Source organism: Manis pentadactyla, chromosome 2, assembly GCF_030020395.1.
Source record: "Manis pentadactyla isolate mManPen7 chromosome 2, mManPen7.hap1, whole genome shotgun sequence".
In the NCBI taxonomy this organism is placed as follows: domain Eukaryota; kingdom Metazoa; phylum Chordata; class Mammalia; order Pholidota; family Manidae; genus Manis; species Manis pentadactyla.
In genome coordinates, this window is record NC_080020.1 from 126,680,836 (window position 1) to 126,696,400 (window position 15,565).

The window sequence follows — 15,565 nt, forward strand, 5'->3', positions numbered from 1 at the left end:
AACATATACTAATGGAATTAAAGGGAGAAATAGATTACAATACATTCATTTTAGGAGATTTGAACACACCACTCACATCAACGGAAAGATCAACAAGTCAGAAAATAATAAAGAAACAGAGGCACTGAACAATACATTAGAATAGATGGACTTAACAGACATCTACAGAACACTTCACACAAAATCAGCAAGATACACGTTTTTCTCAAGTATACTTGGAATGTCCTCCAGAATGGATCACATACTAGGACACAAAAAGAGCCTCAGTAAATTTAAAAAGACTGAAATTGTACCAACCAACTCCTCAGGTCATAAAGGTATGAAACTAGAAATAAATTGTACAAAGAAAACAAAAAAAACCTAAAAAGTCATGGAGACTAAACAACATGCTTCTAAATAATCAATGGATTGATCAACAAATTAAAACAGAAATCAAGCAATACATGGAGGCAAATGAAAACAAAAACAAAAAAACAGCCCAAAACCTGTGGGAGAGAGCAAAGGCAGTTCTAAGAGGAAAGTACAGAACAATTCAGGTTTACCTCAAAAACCAAGAGCAATCCCAAATAAACAGTCTAAATTCACAGTTAAAGAGACTAGAAAAAGAAGAACAAATGAATCCCAAAGTTAGTAGAAAAAGGGACATAATAAATATATAAGCAGAAATTAATAAAATAGAGAAAAATAAAACAGTAGAAAAAATCAATGAAAACAGGAGCTGGCTCTCTGAGTTAATAAATAAAATATATAACTCCTAACCAGATTTATCAAGAAAAAAGGGAATGTACACACATAAACAGAATCATAAATGAAGAAGGAATAATCACAACGTATACCACAGAAATACAATTATTAGAGAATACTATGAAAAAATTATATGCCAATAATTTGGACAACCTAGAAGAAATAGGTAACTTTCTAGAAAAATACAACCTCACAAGATGGACACAGAAAGACACAGAAAATCTGAACAGTCCCCAAAAAACAAAAATCCAGGTACAGATGGCTTCACAGATGGCTTCACAGATGAATTCTACCAAATATTTACAGAAGAGCTAATAACCATCCTTAAAGTTTTCCAAAAAAGTAGAAGTCAAGGAAATACTTCTAAACTCACTCTATAAGGTCAGCATCATTCTAATACCAAAACTAGACAAAGAAACCACAGAAAAAAAGAAAATTACGGACCAACATCCCTGATGAACATAGATGCAAAAATACTCAACAAAATATTAGCAAATCAAATTAAAAAAAAAAATCACAAAAGGTCATCCATCATGATCAAGTAGGATTTATTCTAGGGATGGAAGGATGGTACAATATTTGAAAATGCATCATCATCCACCACATCAACAAAAATAAGAACAAAAACCACAAGATCATCTCCATTGAAGCTGAAAAAGCATTTGACAAAATTCAATATCCATTCATGATAAAAACGCAACAAAATGGGTATAGAGGGTATGTACTTCAACATAATAAAGGCCATTACCTCAAAGCCATAGTCAACATCATATTTAATAGTAAAAAGCTAAAAGATTTTCCTCTAAGATTGGGAACAAGACAAGGATGCCTACTCTCACCACTTTTATTCAACTTAGGACTGGAGGTCCCAGCCACAGTAATCAGACAACACACAAAAAAAAGGCATCCAGATTGGTAAGGAAGAAGTTAAACTGTCACCTGCTTGCAGATGACATGATATTGTACCTAAAAAACACTAAAGATTCCACTCCAAAATTACTAGAACTAATAACTGACTTCAGCAAAGTTGCAGGATACAAAAATTAATACACAAAAATCTGTTGCATTCCTATATATTAATGATGAACTAGCAGAAAAAGGAATCAGGAGAACAAGTTAATTTACAATTGCATCAAAAAGAATAAAATACCTAGGAATAAACTTAACCAAGGAGGTTTATTTCCCTAAGGAGAAATAAAAGAAGACAAGAGAAATTAAAGAAGACATCAGTAAGTGGAAATACATCCTGTACTCATGATAGGAAGAATTTATATTGTCAAAATGGCCATTCTACCCAAAGCAATTTACAGATTGAATGCAATCCCTATCAAAATACCAATAACATTCTTCAAACAGTTAGAACAAATAGTTCTAAAATTCATATGGATCCACAAAAGACCACAAATAGCCAAAGCAATACTGAGAAAGAAAAACAAAGCTGGGGAGATATGTTCCTGACTTCAAGTTCTACTACAGATCTACATTAATCAAAATGGTACTGGCACAAGAACAGACCCATATACCAAGGAACAGAATAGAGAGTGCAGATATAAACCCACACACATATAGTCAATTAATATATGATAAAGGAGCATGAATATACAATGAGGAAATGACAGCCTCTTCAACAACTGGTGTTGGCAAAACTGGACAGCTACATGCAAGAGAATGAAACTGGATTATTGTTTAACTCCACACACAAAAGTAAACTCGAAACGGATCAAAGACCTGAATATAAGTCATGAAACCATAAAACTCTTATAAGCAAAAATGTCTTATTATATAAGCATGAGCAATTTTTTTCTGAACACATTTGCTTAGGAAAGGGAAACAAAAGTAAAAATGAATAAATGGGACTACATCAAACTGTACAGCAAAGGACACCATCCACAGAACAATGAAAAGCATCCTAGAGTATGGGAGAATATATTTGTAAATGACTTATTTGATAAGGGGTAAACATCCAAAATATATAAAGAACTTACATGTTTCAACACCCAAAAAACGAATAACAGATTAAAAAACAGGCAGGGGCCCTATACAGACACTTCTTCAAAGAAGACATAGAAATGGCCAATAGGCACATTAAAAGATGCTCCACATTGCTAATCATGAGGGAAATGCAAAATCAAATCTCACACCAGTTAGAATGGCCATTGTCCAAAAGATAAGAAACAAATGCTGCTGAGGGTATGGAGAAATAGTAATCCTGCTACACTGTTAGTGGTAATGTAAATTGGTCCAACTGTTGTGGAAAATAATATGGAGATCCCTCAAAAAACTAAAAATAGAAATAACATTTGACCCAGTAATTCCACTCCTAGAAATTTACCTGAAGAAAACAAAATATCTTATTTGAAAATACATATGCACCCTAAGTTTATTGCCACACTATTTGTAATAGCCAAGATATGGAAGCAACCTAAGTATCATCAATAGATGAATGGGTAAAGAAGAGGTAGTACATATGCACAATAGAATATTATTTAGCTATAAAAAGAAAAGAAATCCTGCCATTTTCAGCAACATGGATGGATCTAGAGGGTATTATGCTCAGTGAAATAAGCCAGGTGAAGAAAGATAAATACCATATGATTTCACTTACTTGTGGAATATAAAAACAAAGCAAAACAGAAGGAACAATATAGCAGGAGACTCATAAACACTGAGAAGTGACTAGTAGTTACCAAGAGGGAGTGGTTATTGTGGGTGTGGTGGGGATAAAGGGACACAATAACTCACAATCACAATACAAGTTGATCACAGGGCATGTTAAACCACTGTGATGTACATTAAAAAATATATAAGATTGTATATTAATAATACTTCATTAAAAAAAAGAATAAATTCCTGTCCAGAAAGAACAGCTATGCCTGCAAACACTAACCAAGAGTTGTGGACAGGGGTACTCATAAGGGCACTACATGTAGTATCGCCCAGATGGAAAACATATACATCATAAATAGAATGGATAAATATATATTGGAATATCCATACAATGTAATATTGAATAGCACTTTACATGGGCAAATGAACCCTACACAAAACATGGACAAATATTGTAAAAGATCCTGATGCACAACAATATATAGTGTATGATTTCATTTATATAAAGTTCAGCCATGGGCAAAATGCCCACATGGTGGTTACCCCAAGGGAGGTCCTATAACAGGCTTCACGAGGGCTATTTTTGGGTGCTAGACATGTTCTATTTCCTTACAGAGGAAGAGGTTATGTAGGTGTAGTCACTCCATGTTTAGGAATTGTTACCCAATTCTAATCTTTGTACACAAGTGCACATATGATTTGTTACTTCATATGTGTCTATGTCTGTGTTCTACATTTATGCTTTAGTTTAAATTATAAACAAAAAGTACAGGACTTGTATTAGTGCAGTAAATTTTAAATTTCTAAGCATGTGTACATTATTATAACATCAAATAAGTTATTTTAACCCCTTTGCACTTGTTTCCTCATGTGTGAAATCAGGAATATATTACTAAACTGGGAAATCTGTGAATAATAAAATTACTAATGTTTTTTCATCATTTTCCATGCCAATTGTTCTTGAGTATCATATCCAGAATTCCATCTCACCCAATAATGCCATGAGGAAAATGTTGTTACAGCTCCTATTTTAAAGATGAGGATATGTAGGCTCAAAAGTTATTAAATATCTTGCTTAAAGTTTTACTTACAGTAAGTGTCAGAGCCATGATCCCTTCACTTACATTCCTTATCATACATGTAATACTGTGTTAAATGGTATCTTGCATTTGTAGTGTTAGAGTGATCAGGAATCTCTGGGTTGCAAGCAGTAGAATCACAGATCAAACTGTGGTAGCCAATGATGGAGATTTCATATCTAGTAAAGAAACTTGCAAAATAGGCAAGTACCTATCTATAAATTAGTAGTGCCTATATCACAGTAATAGCTAGCTAACAGCCACCTCACTGCTTGCTGTCAGCCCACAAAGAAGAAATCCAAGCACACTGGTGTGGCTCCTAGACTCCATTCTCTGAAGTGTATTTGTATGCTAAGGATGCATTCTGGGAAAACAAATCATATATCCAAACTATAATTATCATCATAAAAATATTCAAGAAAAGTCAGCCTTTATTATCCTTTGCATTGTGTTTAGAGGAAGACATTCTTGTCTGTTTTCTAAGCCTTTCTCATATTTTACAAGTAAAAATGTGTCTTCTCTCCCACTTTATTCTTTCAGTCATTTATCCACAAATGTTGTGGATACTATTTCTACTTCTAGAATTGCCAGAATCTGAGGCTCTTTTAGACTCTTTCTTTGTAGCCAGCTGTCTTGACTGAAGAATTTAGAGAAGATAGAAAGGGAAGATTACTCTTCTGCATAAGAGGTAGAATTGTGATTCTTCTCCCACAGGCTCTTTTTTACCCAGAATGAGAAGGAAAGTGGCACTCATCAGGTAGAAAGTACACTAAATAGGGCTCATCCCTGGTAACATTTTTATGGATCATCTATGACGCCCTCTCTATCACCAAAGTGTGTTTCAAACCACTGACAGTAGGGCTAAATCAGGAAGAGAAGTTAGGTGGATCCCATACTTGCTTTTGTACTGGGTTCCTTAGCAATACTCTGTTTAAATATGAATCTCAAATTCAAAATCCAAAGACAAACAATCTTTTACTTATTCATTATCAGAGATTAGACATGTGTGCTTAGATAATCTACAGATGGCTTAAATGCCTTAGTGGCCTAAGGAAATTAATGACTTCCAAAATTAAGTCAGAGCAGTGAGGGAATATGCTTTAAAAAGTGCTTCTCATCCTTGGCTATGCAGTAGAAATGTATCAGCAGCTCTTAGAAATACAATGCCAGTCTCCCTAACAGAACAATTTAAACATAATCTCTGAAGGCAAGTCCTAGGAATGCCATATTCTAAAATGCCCCTTAGGGGAGTCAGAATTTTCCAAAATATTACCTACATCTTACGGGAAATTAAAGGGTCTTTTATAAAACATTGCATTAATGCCACAAAAAGTTTAGCTGAAGAAATACTGTTTTTCTTCTGTTTAACATACTTTGGAAGTATTTCTATTTTATATCATTTGAATTGTTCAAGCAGGGAGTAGAAGAGGAAAGGTTTGGATTTGCCTCCTCTTCAGTTCATAACACTAATGAAGCTGAGCACAAATGCTGAGTCAAACCTCTGCCTTTTTTCCGTTCGTCTCAGTTGAGTAGAGATAAAATGTACATCAGTCAGGGAGATGAAAAAAAATCTCGAAATGCTGAACTTGCTTTTGCTAAATGGAGAATCAATTACTTTCCTGGCTTTTCTACACATATAAAGGGTATCTGATGTTCAAGCAAGTCTCAAATTACAGGTACTAGCTGGTCTTAACTTATAAGTCTTAATCACCCGTGGTAGTGTCATTTCTAGGTCACTAACATGCTCTGTCAGCTCCTATTTATTTACTTTTTCCAAAAAGCCTTGAGACTATTGTTCACAGTATGCCTATTTATTTGTTCATCGAGCTCATAAAGTTTGTGTAGTAATGCAAAAAATGAACCCTGCCTATGCATTCTCACATACATCTCATTTTATTTTCTTAAAGCAACATTCTCCCAAATAGCTAGCTCCTTATTTCTCCACACTAAACAGGCAACAGAGTTTCATTTTCTTCACATCTTTTCCTTACAAGATCTTTGCTTTGTTACTTGTTTTTTCTTTAAGTATATTTGTATGTTTAAATATGTGTATGCCCACCTAAATATATATATTGTCCTTGATGAAGTAGAGATGACAGACCAGCAAACTTTACTTTTACTCATTTAAATGGGCTTAAACCCAGAGTTCATATTTAAAAATTTTTTAAACTAAATGATGCGTATAGTAAGTATATATTCTAAAGCATGAAAGTTAAAGAAGATTCCGGTATAATGATATGCAGCTCGTATTGTTCTTATTTATTACATATATGTTTACAGTGGTGTTAAATACATAGAATTTTCTCAAACCAGTAATTAATAAATGAATGACTAAAGGAATGTGAAGACAAGCTAATGAGTTAATAAATCAGTATTTCTGGATTTTCTGGAATACAGAGAACTAAATTGGAGAATTTGCATAGAGAAAATGGATAACTGTATTTATGCCCGTGTGTTTAAATTTTTTTCTTCTGTAAATAAAATAATGCATATAAGTTGCCTACTTATGAATACCTATCTGCCACATAAACAAAGATTGCCACAAACTCAGCATAGGGAGTATTTAATAAAAACAATAAAATCACAGCTTCAGAGCTATATGTTTCTTGTTATTTAACTTCACTTCTTAGCTGTAAGACAGATTGTAAGACTTCTATGAGATAAAGTTAAAAACTTTATTGAAAGCTATTATAGTAGACATAACTTCAGACAGACATACAACATGTTATGAACAGGAAGAATAAATAACTTGAAGCTGGGGATTTTCTCTAAATTTAAATATAGTTGATACAGTATGTAGATTGTACAATAGAGAAATTCATGATGCTCAATAAGAAAATTCAAATATGTAAAATATTGATACAGCAAGATCATTTCTGAAAAAGGACCCATTAGGATGACTTGCCTTCATGACACCAGGACTTACTGTGAAGCAATATTAATGTTGATACTGTGCATTAATTCAGGATTAATCAGTGGAGTAAATAGAGATCCGTAAGCAGGGAAATTTGGTTGATGACAAAGGTTGCTTGTCTTGTCAATGAGGAAAAAGGGACAGATGAAAAAAATGGAGCTGGAACAAAATAACGTGAAGAAAAGATAAACTTGATTCAAAAATGCACCTGATAGTCAATGAGCAACTAAGATGGTGTAAAGTCTCAAAGACAAGACATTACGAGTAACAAAACAACAAACAAGCAAACAAAAACCTTGGAAACACTGGTTAGTCAATATAATTGAAATATTTTATACATTGGAGTCTTGAAAGATTTCTTTAATAAGACAAAACAAAAATTGGTTATAAAGAAAAGATCCAAACATGTGCCTAAGCTTAATTGAGAAAATAATAGAGAGATCAGAAAAGAGAAATTTATGGCTTATTTTTGGATTATAAATCTTAACATCATAACAATACTGATTTTCCCTATTTAACCCTAAATACATTCATTGATTCCTTAAAATTTAGACATGCAAATTCCTTAAAATTTCCCTTTAGATATGCAAGCTCCGTGAAAATAAAAACCTCTCCTCTTCTTGTTCACTCCTATGTCTCAATGTCTAGGACTCCCTCCAGGGCAGATTTGCTGCTTAATACTTGCTGTTATTGAATGACAATATCAGGCGATGTGATTTTGCTGTTTGTGAATCTAAGATTCACCTAGGAACTGACAATTAGAAAATAACTCATTATACCTATTTATCAGACTAATTTACCCTCGGAACAATGAATATTCTATAAAAGCATCAACAAATAATTGAGGTAAATAATGGCAGAGAAATTATATTTTCAGGAATAAAGAAAAGTTATAAATGCTGGTAATAAATTTAGGAAATGTGCAGAAACTGTATTTTTTACATTAAACACTCAATTGAAGGATATAATAATAGAGATGCACAAATGAAAGAATGGACATTACCTTTTATTTAAAAAATCTCAAAGGTGTTTCAAAATAATGTATACTTTCAAATCCAGCCACTCGAAGTGCCAGCCATACACACTTGTGCATGATCACACACACACACACACATTTGTATTTATGATTTAGTTACAAGTTTATATAATTTTTTTTGTCTGGAAAATTGTACTGGGGAGGAATAAATGGGAGGGTCACTTTTTTATTATATGGCTGTCAAATTCAATTTTCCTCTTAATACTTTTTAAAATATCTCATGCTAATATACATTTTAAAAATGAAAATTTGAAGATAGTACTACACAGAAATAAAATGCATACTTTTGCAAATACCCAGTTTCATAAGAAATATCATAGTGGAGCATTGTTTTCAAATTATAATGAATGTACAAATTTATATGATTTCTTTCACTTAACTTTAATGCCTCTTCATAGTAATTTAATTATGTGTAACAGTACTACCTCTAATTAACAAGGCAAATTTAAATTGATTAAAAAATAAAAACAGATGAAATGAGTGCTCACACTGCCTGTGTCTTGTGAGTTCAGATCCAGGCTAACATATGAGACATCTTTCTGGGCTCCATTTACGACCGTCTCAGCTTTTAACTGGCCTTGAATTATCTTTCACAGATGGTCAGGTTGTTAAGCAGATGGCTGTTTCCTTGACCTTTTAAAATCTTTGTTTTCCTTTTCATAATTACCTGCAGCTTATAATGGATCAAATTCTCCATTTTGTGTAATTAGCTTTCATATTTCTGTCATGTGTTTGCTCTAAATTATTACTGAAACAAGTAGAAAGAGTGTGCATATTTATAAGTTGATTTCAATAAAATGCACTTTCTACTGGGTAAAGAAGTATGGAGTGGAGAAAATTTCTGAATTAAAAGCCATATGCTTTGGAGCACAGTGTGTGCATGGGACAGACACCTTTCCTCTTCTCATTTCCCCTTAAATTAAATTTCCGTCTGACATAGATGTGGTAAAGAAGGAAGAAATGAGAAGTCATAGGGGGAATAAATATTCATTTCTCACAATGAAGACAGACCTTCATAAAAAGGATCTACAATTGGATCTGTTTAGAGAGGACTGTTTCATTTATGTAGGCAATGTGTCCCACAAAGTTAATACTTCATGGAACGCATTGATACTAGGGGATGTTGTTTTTGCTCAGAGAACTGGGCATTGTGGGACATTTGATGACAATGCCAAATGAAGCCCAAGGAACTTATATTGGTATATTATGTTAGTTAAGTAGTCTCTGTCTACATGCTGGGGAATTTCTCTCCAGTAAGCTAACTCTGGCAAATTCCTAGATGGTGTCTAAGAAGAAAATTGTGACAGCAACTATGACCCTTGAGGGCTTTGGGAAATTTTTTTCATTGTGAATCTAAATTAATAAAAAGTCATATTAAAAGTCTTCCAGTCCCAGTTTCACCATTCTATATGAATAGAGGAAGGCCTGGCAATGTTTCAGCAGTCAGTTCCACAGTTTGAGACTATGGAGATCTGTGTGAGTGAGCCATCAGCTTGAACGGGCACTGTGGACAGGTCAGACCACACTATAGACTGTGGGTAATTCAGGGCAGCAATATGATATGAACCCGTTAGGACATGAAAAAAAAATGCATTTGGTAGGGAGCATCTGGTCTAATTTTTACACCCTTTGACTCTTTTTTGTGCAGTCCCAGGGCAGACTGACTACACCATCCCTCACCCTAATGTCCACATCCCACGTTCCTGGTCTGTTCTGGGGAGGAAACCAGTCCCTTTCTCCACTTCCTTACTCATAAGAATCTTTTCTGTCCTGCATCCTGTTTGGTGGCCCAAAATCAGTGTTCTTTCCTGTTAGGTAACATCCAAAGGATGGCAGGATAACTGCCTATTTCTCAAATAATATGACATGATTGCTTTCTTAAAATTTTATAAGCTAAGAACAATTGATATGAAGATTATGAGGACTATTTTTCATTTTATAAGATATCACATTGTCCCTTTTCATCATTAGTTACTGTATATTTAACAAAATGTTTATGAATACTTATCACCTTTAATTCAACTGTATGTTTTCATGTAGCTTCATTTTTTTTTTTGAAATGTACATTATATGATAAACATCACCAACAGTGATTTCTGGCTTCAGTTGCCTCAAAGATAAGTTGTGGTCTGTAATAGAACCTCCTAAGGTTCATGTGATGATTCAGTTAGAACAAATAAGTGCTGGAAATGATGCCAGCACACAGCCTGTGCCTGTGTTTACAATAATCATCACACACCAATCAAGTTACTCTTTATTAAATGCCTACAGCAAGTAGATCTGCATTATCGGTTATGATACCACAAATCACTGGATGGGTTCGGATTTCCTGTTTTCAGACATTTAAGCCCAGCGATGTTAGGTGATGCCCTCCAAAGTCCTTTCTTTCACATTTATATTTATAACTTCATATATCTTTTGTTTGTTTTTCAAGTCTCTAGTAAATTGTATTTTTGCTTTTATTAAGTGTATGACTGTAAGTTTTCAACTTCTTAAGAGGTAGTATTTAACTTGCTGATGAGAATTGGATTGTCTTATGCACTTTATGTAACTGAAAATTAGAAGGTAGCTTTGTTTTTCTGTTTGTTTTTCCCAAAGAGATTTAATTCTTCTCTAGATATTAGTTTCTTCCACTGTATAATGAGGTACTTTGATTGGGTAATTCTTAGATCCTCTTGAAACCTAATTATTTGTGCTAATATAATCTACATTTGAACATGTCCTTCCCTAGCATCTTAGGCTCCACCTCATCTGCACTGTGCGAGGACTTGTATCATATTGTTAATCATGCTGAGATCAGAGCATCTCAGTGTGTAATAACTGACAAAACATTTCCTCTGGACACTTATAGCATTATTTAGGTTGGCCTTGATCTAAATGGGATTTCATCTTTTCTATCTTTTCTCTCTCTCTCTCTCTCTCTCTATATATATATATATATATATGTGTGTATATATATATATATATATACACACATATATATATATAAAACACAATCAAGATGATTTTTAAAGCTATTTTATTAAACAATGCATTCTTGGAATTTGCATAGAAAATTATTATAATTATATTCATTCTTAATATATGCTTTTTAGCTCATTATATAATTGTTTACTCATTCCTAATATTATTATTTACTCATTATCTCTTCTAAAATAGTTTACTACAGTATAATGCTTATTTGGGTTTATAATATAGACTTTAAACTCATCACTTCTTATAAATTTATAATGTGATCTATCTGTCATCTACTTGCATGGTTTTAACTACATATAATTGGTAATGAAGAAGACTTGTAAATTAAGACCATCTCTCTCTTTCTTTGTCTATTACATTCTCTTCCCCAGTTTATATGCCCTGATGTCTAAATAATATGTCTACTTGGATGTCTCAGAGGCTCCAAACATTATAGCCAAAAATCTTGATTCCACCCTAAAACCTGTTCTTCTCATATTATTTCTCATATAAAATAATAGCACACACACTTTAACTTGCTTAAAATAGGTGCTTGTTTCCGTCTCCTTTCTAATATACAAATGACCGGAAATTTATTTTATCAAAGTCTGACAGCATTAGACCCCTTCTCATTATGACACCTACTGCTGTTATCCTGGCCGAAGCCCTTATCTCACCCTGGGAGCACGGCACAGCCTTCTACTTGGCCTAACCACTTCCTCTTTTCCCCCATTTCTGGTACCGAGCTCTCTACAGAGCAGCCAAAGTTACTTATTAAAATGTGAGTTCCCTGCGCCAAGTTTGCCAAAGGTTTCCCTTTCAAATTAGAATGCATTTGAAGCCTTTGCATAGCCTGGCTATGCAATCTCATAGGATATGGGCTCTCCTTCCTGGACAACTGTGTCTCTCACCAGCCAGCCTCATTCATGACACACATCCATGCTAATCCTTGCTTCTTAATATGACAAGTTCACACCTCTAAGTCACTGCCATTTTCCATCCGAACCCATTGCCTTAAATTCTCCTCGTGGCTGGCTACTTCTCATTGCTCATCACTGTTAACTCCCCTTCCTATGCCCAGTTTTATTTATGTCCTGGTGTTTCTCACAATGTGAAATTAACTTATTTATGTCTTCATTTACTCGAGTATTTTATTTCTTCTGCTACAGGATGTAAGCTCCCTGAGGTCAGTGACTGTCTTGGTCTGAACTTTAGCACCTTATCTCTTGCACCCAGATTAGTGCCTCCCAGAAAACAAGCCCTCAAGATATATTTATCTTAATGAATGAATAAACAACTAGTCATTCATTTCTGCATATTTATAAGCAATTATTATTATTATTTTTTTAGATAACTGTTCTAAGATTACTTTGAATTTATAGTTGATTTTGGTCATTTTCTAAATTATTGTGTTCATGTTAATCCAAAATTCTGTTATTCTAAGGTGATGGTTGAACTAATATGATTTTCACATTTATGAGAAATGAGTTTCATTTTTATTTCATCACATCACTCAAGCATTTCTAATACTGCCATTATAAAATCTTGATATTTAAGTGATAATTTTCCTCTAATTACAATTATTTTGTATATGGAGGAGAACACTCGAAACACCCCCCACACACATAGTTCGTGTTGTGCACAATTATCCTTCTGTTGAAGAGGAACTTTATTACATGCAGCAAAATCAGAGGAAGTAAAGGCAAACTTGATAAACATTTTTTTCAGTTGGATATATGTCTTATCACAACAGTTACAAGATATAAAATATTTCCTTATATTTATACTAAAGATTCCTCATTAACTTAGCTTTTTGGATTTTTATGTAGGAAACAAGCACATATAATAAAATCATAAATTTCCTAAAAAGTAAAAGTTGCTGTTCAGTGCATTGAAACATGGCATACCATTTTATTAGTTTTGTTTTCCCTTTCACTGAAGTCCCCTACAAAAGGGAGAATATGAAAAATAATACTAGTTGTAACATTATTTTTCCTACATCTAAGAATCCTGTGTCTAAACACAGATTCAGTGGTTTTGACAAATACAGTCATCAAATAGACTCAAATACACACTCTCACACACATCAGGGCAATGCTTTATTGGGGTCTGAAAGACTAGGACAAATATCAATATCCACCAGCTTCTAACCCTGTGAGTTTATTACTTACTTTTTCACTGATTAAATTGTACAGACACCCTGTGAAGTTCTAAAGAGGATTGTGGGCATGATGCATGTGACACTCTGGCTGTACCAGGCATGTACTAAGGACTCAATTTATATTATCTGTTATCATTACTTCAGTTTTGCTATTGGCATTGTCCATAGTCACAGGTATACTGCTGGTTTCACAAAGGTCTCATTAGATTATAAAGGCAGAGATCTATGTTTTCTTCCACTTGGTTATTAGTAAGTCTGTCTATTAAATACAATACCTATTTACCAAAATTCATAAAAAATATAACTTGTTTGAAATGTTTTTAAATGTGTGTACCAAATTTCATTCAAAATAATAAATTTGAATAACTGTCATTCTAAAACTAATTAGATTCATAAAATACATTGAAACAATGGCATTGCCTGACTCAAAGGTTTGACTTAGTGCTAATTTTCTTTTTTACTTCCATTTTTTAACCTCATGTATTTTACTCATTTTATATAATGAGTTCACTGGATATTTTTCCTGCTTTGGCTACCCTTCTGATTTGGGAGAAATCTCAACATAGGTGGAAACCAACCAAGCCATCTGCTATGGGAGCTAAAGGTGGATAGATAATCCCTTCCTTTCCCTTTGGCAGCATGTAACCTAAGCTCACCAGTCACATCTTGTGTCCCTTCCATCACTGAAGACTTTGAATAAATGAAGTAAAAGCACCATGACCTCTGGGTATGTTGATAGCAGCATCGACAGAATGAAGAGTGTAATTGCCAGGTACAAAGGACCCCACTGAAACAGAATCCAGCAGGAGAGTGGCACCTGTCCAGACAGAGCTGTCCTGGTGGAAGAGGTAGTGAGGCAGCCTGAGCAACAGCAGGGTTCTCAGGTGGCTAATACTGGTGTCTTTTATTTAATGTTTATTGAGCTTGATTTTCAGCAACCTTTTCCTCGTTGGGAGCAATCAAATTCTCCGTCAGTAAATTTCACTGAAGATTAAGTGAACTAAGTTATAATCACATGAAAATAAGAATTATGAGCACTTTAGAGTTTATACCATAAGTGTTAAGGTTGATATTAGAGGAGAATGCTGGAAACCCAGCTAATTTGTAAGGGTGGAAATCTGCAGGCAGTATTCAAGCAATTAATAAATGTCACCTGAAAGAAATTTTGACTAAAGGCAAGTCTCATGGAACCAATGGCAGTCATCACTATGCAGCATATATGGCACATGGACATGAAAACATTGGTAGGTGTGACAGCAATGAGCAACTAAAAAAACCTAAGAGACAGTCTAAAATCCTTCAGTTCTCAGTTGAAGTCAGGATCCCCAAATTTGCAACTGTCTTGCTTTGGAGAATTTCTGGTTGTTATTTCTTTACTGAGGCAAGTTCATAGTTTCTGATACTTGAATCTAACTCACATTTCTTTTTTATTATTTATGTATAATTGATATACAATCTTATATTGGTTTCAACCATGCATCACAATGTTTCAACAGTTTACCATATTATGAACTCCTAACCCTTACCAGTGCAGTTACTATCTCTCCACATAGTAAGAGCTAACTCACATTTCAAACAGCATATTAGAATTCTAATCACCTGGAAAGCATTTCTGTTCCAACATACCAAAAATATGATTTCACTTAACCTGTCCTAGGATATAAATACCTCTGATGAGGAGACAGTGTAACATAATGGCTAGAATGAGTGTTCTGGTCTAGCCATTGCTCTGTGATCATGGGCAAGGAATTTCCCTCTCTGTGCTACTTTCCTCTTCGGCAACATGAAAATGCTAAAATACCTATTTAGTAGATTTGATATAGCAATTATATAATATGCTAAACATGCTAAAGCTAGTTATGATTCAGAGTAGATTCTCAGCATGTGTCTGTCATTAATTTTGCACTTTTACCTATAGATGTTGATGATATATATCTACCTTTATTTTCATCTACTCTAGCACAGTGACTTCACAAGGACTTATTTATGGTCCTTGCTCAGAATGAGGTGATTTATAATTTTAAAGTTTATTTCATCATATCATTTAATACTCCCAGAACTAACATTTA